General features: G+C 48.5%; 1 protein-coding gene across 2 annotated transcripts in view; it reads right to left on the minus strand.

Moving 5' to 3' along the window:
* The window catches only part of LOC139392697 (oxysterol-binding protein-related protein 8-like), a 149382-nt gene that overhangs the window by 134883 nt on the left and 6420 nt on the right, over positions 1-8079 (minus strand). The window lies entirely within an intron of this gene.

The following is an 8079-nucleotide window of genomic DNA, read 5'->3' on the forward strand; positions in this document are numbered from 1 at the left end:
AGGACCCAAACACAAACCACAGAGGGTTAATCTGATGGAGCCCAGGACCCAAACACAAACCAGAGGGTTAATCTGATGGAGCCCAGGACCCGAACACAAACCACAGAGGGATAATCTGATGGAGCCCAGGACCCAAACACAAACCAGAGGGTTAATCTGATGGAGCCCAGGACCCAAACATAAACCAGAGGGTTAATCTGATGGAGCCCAGGACCCGAACACAAACCACAGAGGGTTAATCTGATGGAGCCCAGGACCCAAACACAAACCAGAGGGTTAATCTGATGGAGCCCAGGACCCAAACATAAACCAGAGGGTTAATCTGATGGAGCCCAGGACCCAAACACAAACCAGAGAGTTAATCTGATGGAGCCCAGGACCCAAACATAAACCAGAGGGTTAATCTGAGGGAGCCCAGGGCCTAAACATAAACCAGAGGGTTAATCTGATGGAGCCCAGGACCCAAACACAAACCACAGAGGGTTAATCTGATGGAGCCCAGGACCCAAACATAAACCAGAGGGTTAATCTGATGGAGCCCAGGACCCAAACACAAACCACAGAGGGATAATCTGATGGAGCCCAGGACCCAAACATAAACCAGAGGGTTAATCTGATGGAGCCCAGGACCCAAACATAAACCAGAGGGTTAATCTGATGGAGCCCAGGACCCAAACATAAACCAGAGGGTTAATCTGATGGAGCCCAGGGCCTAAACACAAACCACAGAGGGTTAATCTGATGGAGACCAGGACCCAAACATAAACCAGAGGGTTAATCTGATGGAGCCCAGGACCCAAACATAAACCAGAGGGTTAATCTGATGGAGCCCAGGGTCCAAACATAAACCAGAGGGTTAATCTGATGGAGCCCAGGACCCAAACATAAACCAGGGGGTTAATCTGATGGAGCCCAGGACCCGAACACAAACCAGAGGGTTAATCTGATGGAGCCCAGGACCCAAACACAAACCAGAGGGTTAATCTGATGGAGCCCAGGACCCAAACATAAACCAGAGGGTTAATCTGATGGAGCCCAGGACCCAAACACAAACCAGAGGGTTAATCTGATGGAGCCCAGGGCCCAAACATAAACCAGGGGGTTAATCTGATGGAGCCCAGGACCCAAACACAAACCAGGGCGTTAATCTGATGGAGCCCAGGGCCCAAACACAAACCAGAGGGTTAATCTGATGGAGCCCAGGACCCAAACATAAACCAGAGGGTTAATCTGATGGAGCCCAGGACCCAAACACAAACCAGAGGGTTAATCTGATGGAGCCCAGGACCCAAACACAAACCAGAGGGTTAATCTGATGGAGCCCAGGGCCCAAACACAAACCAGAGGGTTAATCTGATGGAGCCCAGGGCCCAAACCAGAGGGTTAATCTGATGGAGCCCAGGACCCAAACATAAACCAGAGGGTTAATCTGATGGATCCCAGGGCCCAAACATAAACCAGATGGTTAATCTGATGGAGCCCAGGACCCAAACACAAACCACAGAGGGTTAATCCAGGACCCATGGAGTCATGTCTTGTCATGTTGTGTGGAGTCATGTCTTGCCACGCTGTGTGGAGTCATGTCTTGTCGTGCTGTGTGGAGTCATGTCGTGTCGTGCTGTGTGGAGTCATGTCGTGTCGTGCTGTGTGGAGTCATGTCGTGTCGTGCTGTGTGGAGTCATGTCTTGTCGTGCTGTGTGGAGTCATGTCTTGTCGTGCTGTGTGGAGTCATGTCTTGTCGCGCTGTGTGGAGTCATATAGTGTCGTGTTGTGTGGAGTCATGTCTTGCCGCGCTGTGTGGAGTCATGTCTTGTCGTGTTGTGTGGAGTCATGTCTTGCCGCGCTGTGTGGAGTCATGTCTTGTCGCGCTGTGTGGAGTCATGTCTTGTCGCGCTGTGTGGAGTCATGTCGTGTCGCGCTGTGTGGAGTCATGTCGTGTCGCGCTGTGTGGAGTCATGTCGTGTCGCGCTGTGTGGAGTCATGGCTTGTCGCCCTGTGTGGAGTCATGTCTTGTCGCGCTGCCCTGTGTGGAGTCATGTCTTGTCGCGCTGCCCTGTGTGGAGTCATGTCTTGTCGCGCTGCCCTGTGTGGAGTCATGTCTTGTCGCGCTGCCCTGTGTGGAGTCATGTCTTGTCGCGCTGCCCTGTGTGGAGTCATGTCTTGCCGCCCTGTGTGGAGTCATGTCTTGCCGCCCTGTATGGAGTCATGTCTTGCCGCCCTGTGTGGAGTCATGTCTTGCCGCCCTGTGTGGAGTCATGTCTTGCCGCCCTGTGTGGAGTCATGTCTTGCCGCCCTGTGTGGAGTCATGTCTTGCCGCCCTGTGTGGAGTCATGTCTTGCCGCCCTGTGTGGAGTCATGTCTTGCCGCCCTGTGTGGAGTCATGTCTTGCCGCCCTGTGTGGAGTCATGTCTTGCCGCCCTGTGTGGAGTCATGTCTTGCCGCCCTGTGTGGAGTCATGTCTTGTCGCCCTGTGTGGAGTCATGTCTTGTCGCGCTGTGTGGAGTCACGTCATGTCGCGCTGCCCTGTGTGGAGTCATGTCTTGTCGTGTTGTGTGGAGTCATGTAGTGTCGCGCTGCCCTGTGTGGAGTCATGTCGTGTCGCGCTGTGTGGAGTCATGTCGTGTCGCGCTGTGTGGAGTCATGTCGTGTCGCGCTGTGTGGAGTCATGTCGTGTCGCGCTGTGTGGAGTCATGTCGTGTCGCGCTGTGTGGAGTCATGTCGTGTCGCGCTGTGTGGAGTCATGTCGTGTCGCGCTGTGTGGAGTCATGTCGTGTCGCGCTGTGTGGAGTCATGTCGTGTCGTGCTGTGTGGAGTCATGTAGTGTTGTGCTGTGTGGAGTCATGTCGTGTCGCGCTGTGTGGAGTCATGTAGTGTCGTGCTGTGTGGAGTCATGTCGTGTCGCGCTGTGTGGAGTCATGTCTTGGTTCACAGTATGTGTGTTCATTTAGGCTATACCATGTTGACATAAAGGAATGGATCGAACCAAAACGACAGGTTCTCCACCTCTCCCTTGTTTTGTGTGTGTGAACAGCACAGTTCCACAGGCCAGACTAACCTAGTTAGTTATTGGTGTTAGCCCACAAGGTGAGCGGAGGCAGCTCTTGCTCTCAGACGGTAATAAATAAGCACACTGGCCTACAAAGGCACATTACTATCAGTCAGACATCAAGTGGAATACTCCCACCTCCTTTTAATTGGACGTTTCAATGTTGCTATGGTAGTCATAAAGCAACATCTAGGCCTATAACCTGGGGGAAGGGAAATGCAGAAGCACTTCCCTGGGGGAAGGATAGCATGCAGAAGCACTTCCCTGGGGGAAGGGAAATGCAGAAGCTGTTGTTTCCAGAGAACTGCACCAGTACAAACCTGACAGCCTACAGAAACCCTCCACTGAGACCTGATAGTGACATAAATTCAATCAACACTAATGTATCAATGAATACGATTTTGTTTGCCTAATTTATACATTGTCGTTATTCTTTGGAATCTTCTTCATATTTATATTATTTAGACTTTTCAAAATCAAAAACAAAACAGTAGATTGTAAAACTACTAAGAACACCCGCTGAGGCAGAAGTCCTGTACAGCCTCCACCAACACAAACGTAATCCACGGGGTAGTTGTCTGGAGGAAGCCATTAGGACTGAGGTCTACCTTCAGGTCTTCAGGTTACCTCTCCTCTTACCAGCTCAGTCTCCCCTTCTCTTTCTCTGCCAAACCATGTCCTCATGCTGGGGAGACTGGTGGGTGCTGCTGTAGCTATTAGAAGTAGGAGCAGAGTTGGGTCTGGGTCTCCTGGTTAGCCCGGAAAGCATTGACGACTCGGGCGAGACTGAAACAATAGAGCACGGTCGGTCAGGTGACATAAGAGTTCCGGGGTACGTCACAGTGTCACTCTCACTATGTTCCCAGGGACGGTCCGGGGCTTAGTCCTAGACGGATTAGCCTAACAGGGGTTACGTTCCAAACCGTTCCCATGGAGATGTCCCAACGCCCAGGGACAATTTCCATGAGGCAACTCTAACTGTGGAGGGACCAAGTGGTGCCGTTTTCAGTATTGTTGTTGGTTGGTATCAACGTGTACTGAATCACAGCCCAGGGACACTTTCCATGAGGCAACTCTAACTGTGGAGGGACCAAGTGGTGCTGTTTTCAGTATTGTTGTTGGTTGGTATCATCGTGTACTGAATCACAGCCCAGGGCTAAAAGGTGGCGGCGCTGGAGAAGTTAAAGAACTCATTTGTTACAGACGGTTTCACACGGTGTCCAACAATGGGAGGAACAATGTGTTTCACAAGAGCAGAAGACAGATGAAGAGATGGTAAATGTAATGAAGACACAGTCAGTGCAAATCCCATGTCGTTTCTGCTGGGCTTTTTAAACACGTTTACTGTGGTAAACACATGACCATCTGTCCAGTCTCCTGGCAACAGAGCCACTTTGGCACCTTTCACTTTAATCTTTTTCTAGAAAACGTGATAACAGCTTATGTCAGACCAACAAAGGCCAGATAAATGATGAGGCAACGGGGAAACTTCTTGATGGGTTTTTTCCACTGTGAGTGAAGCACAGCTTCAAATCGGGCCACGCCCACAGATTTCTACTCAGTGATTCAAGAGCAACAAAGCTTGACTTAATTTAATAAAACAGCTAAGTAATTAAATTAGGGTCAATCAAGAGAGGAGTGGACACGAACGCCAGTCCCCACTGGTCTCTGAACTGAGCTTCCTGAGCCAGGTGCAAATGAAGCTTTAGATGGCCGAGGATAATTTGTCCCCAGAAAACAGAGCTGCTGTTGGCTTTTATTTTCTTATCAGTCGGTTTAAGAGCAACAAGACACTCCTTCTACATTCACTGCAGGGAAATTCCAAGGAAACAGAATTATGCTGAAACTGATTTGACACTTGAAAATGTATGCCAAACAACTGACTTCAAAGTCTAACCAACCATAGAACACTACTCTATACATCATGACTACTATGAAACAATTTACACAGTACATTTATGTTTTATTTTTACATTTCCTGTGAGAACCGTGCAGAGGGTAAACTCTCCCTCTTCTGTTACCACATGTTGTATCTGCACAGTTTGCTGTAAATGTGTGTTTATAAAATGTTCTGTGGAAAGTCCTCGTGCATATGGTTTGTTAAACTTTGAAATCAATGGTTTTTATTTGGTATGCATTTTAAAGTGAAAAAATCTGTGTCACAGTGGAATTATGTTAGTATGGAATAGACCTGCAGCAAACTCATTCAATCTCTGATTCCTGAAGCTGAGACTTGGCTGGGTATCCAATTAGAGGGGGGCTTTTAAGAACCTGCCCAAGTCAGAGAAGAAGTGAAATCCTACAAAGGAGAATCATATCAGCCCGCTGGGCCTTTGTGTTCACTCCATTCACAAAGCAAAAGGGATTTGCTTCACTGGCGTAGCAGTCAAAGCAGTGAAGCCATAGTTACAGAATACAGAAGTAGCCTCGTTGTCCTGCCCAGTGACAAATCCTTTCTATAGTGAGGTAAGCCCACAATCATCTCTCCCAGGCTTTTAGGGTTGGTCTGATGTCGCTGCTGCAGCAGTGCTGTCAGTCAAACATCTAGCTAACCGATAGAATGTATTATCTTTGTACTTCTCATTCCTTTTTCCTGTAACTCATTGCTCCAGTGATTAAAACTGTATACACTCCATGTTGGCAGGGTTCACTGGGGCACACCTCTGAGGTCACGCCCGGTGTGTAGGCCCTAAAGCGGGGCTATATTTAGTGCCGTAATCCTGTCTGTGCAACACGGAGGCCCGACGTAATAATGGTTTAGGGTGGACGAGGGAACCCTGCCTTGGAGCAGGATTTCAGGCAGCTGAGAATGCCAGCTGTGCAGGGGAGTCGGACTACTGGGTCACTGCGCTGCAGAGACGTCACACCCCATGGGCCTCGTCATGATCCCATCCTTCTGGAGCTCTGGGGAAGACCTTCCTAAAATGTCTCCTTCATCCAGGACAATGGCCTTCAAAAGGTGCTTCAACTAGATGAACTTTTACCTGTAGTTTCTATATATAAACAAACACAGTCTACAATCCGTTTCAGTGGGTTTCTTTCTTGGTCGGATCTGAGCTAATGGGATGGAAACAAGAGTCCAGACTATTCCAGACACAATCCTCCTACATTTTATGAGGCGGGGAGCGGGTTTTAATGAGACAGGGAGCAGGTTTTAATGAGACGGGGAGCGGGTTTTAATGAGACGGGGAGCGGGTTTTAATGAGACGGGGAGCGGGTTTTAATGAGACGGGAGCAGGTTTTAATGAGACGGGGAGCGGGTTTTAATGAGACGGGGAGCGGGTTTTAATGAGACGGGGAGCGGGTTTTAATGAGACAGGGAGCAGGTTTTAATGAGACGGGGAGCGGGTTTTAATGAGACGGGGAGCGGGTTTTAATGAGACGGGGAGCGGGTTTTAATGAGACGGGAGCAGGTTTTAATGAGACGGGAGCGGGTTTTAATGAGAGGGGCGCAGGTTTTTATGAGACGGGGAGCAGGTTTTAATGAGACGGCAGCAGGTTTTTATGAGACGGGAGCAGGTTTTTATGAGACGGGAGCAGGTTTTAATGAGACAGGGAGCAGATTTTAATGAGACAGGGAGCAGGTTTTAATGAGACGGGAGCAGGTTTTTATGAGACGGGAGCAGGTTTTTATGAGACGGGAGCAGGTTTTAATGAGACGGCAGCAGGTTTTTATGAGACGGGAGCAGGTTTTTATGAGACGGGAGCAGGTTTTAATGAGACAGGGAGCAGATTTTAATGAGACGGGAGCAGGTTTTAATGAGAGGGGCGCAGGTTTTTATGAGACGGGGAGCAGGTTTTAATGAGACGGGAGCAGGTTTTAATGAGACGGGAGCAGGTTTTAATGAGACAGGGAGCAGGTTTTAATGAGACGGGAGCAGGTTTTTATGAGACGGGAGCAGGTTTTTATGAGACAGGAGCAGGTTTTAATGAGACAGGGAGCAGATTTTAATGAGACGGGAGCAGGTTTTAATGGGAGGGGCGCAGGTTTTAATGAGACGGGAGCAGGTTTTTATGAGACGGGAGCAGGTTTTAATGAGACAGGGAGCAGATTTTAATGAGACAGGGAGCAGGTTTTAATGAGACAGGGAGCAGGTTTTAATGAGACGGGAGCAGGTTTTAATGAGACGGGCGCAGGTTTTAATGAGAGGGGCGCAGGTTTTTATGAGACGGGAGCAGGTTTTAATGAGACAAAAGGAGGCTTTTTCTGAGACAGGAGGAGGCTTTTTATGAGACGGGGAGCAGGTTTTTACGAGACAGGAGGAGGATTTTTATGAGACAGGAGTGGGTTTTGAACGTCACAGCTAATCTGGGGGATTTATGCAACAAATCAGCATATTTCAAAGAGGTGTAAAATGCATTAGAAACCAGTTCAACACTGTTGAACACTACAGCTCAGCCCGCCCTAACACACAGACTATGAATGACACTATCCAATACAATGAGTGAGGCGTAGCATTTAGCAGTGTTGGAACACAAAGACATACAGCACAATTCACAAATACCTTGGGATAAAGGAAACTTGCTAACAAGACATTTTGACTGTAAAGGGAGAAAACTATAATTGCTTTAGCCATTAGTCTCTCTTAATGCCAACGTCAGCATCAGCTGTCAAGGTGAAGAAGAGGAAAAAGACCAGACTGATAGTCTCTGTGTTCTCACATGCTTTATAAGCCTCTAGCTAATAGGCAGCTGTGCTAGCTGTCCTTGACGTGTAGTGATAGTCTCTGTGTTCTCACATGCTTTATAAGCCTCTAGCTAATAGGCAGCTGTGCTAGCTGTCATTGATGTGTAGTAATAGTCTCTGTGTTCTCACATGCTTTATAAACCTCTAGCTAATAGGCAGCTGTGCTGCTAATAGGCAATAGGCAGCTCTAGCTACTAGGTCCCATTGACGTGTAGTGATAGTCTCTGTGTTCTCACATGCTTTATAAGCCTCTAGCTAATAGGCAGCTGTGCTGCTAATAGGCAATAGGCAGCTCTAGCTACTAGGCCCCATTGATGTGTAGTGATAGTCTCTGTGTTCTCACATA

The sequence above is a fragment of the Oncorhynchus clarkii genome, chromosome 33, assembly GCF_045791955.1.
Source record: "Oncorhynchus clarkii lewisi isolate Uvic-CL-2024 chromosome 33, UVic_Ocla_1.0, whole genome shotgun sequence".
NCBI lineage: Eukaryota > Metazoa > Chordata > Actinopteri > Salmoniformes > Salmonidae > Oncorhynchus > Oncorhynchus clarkii.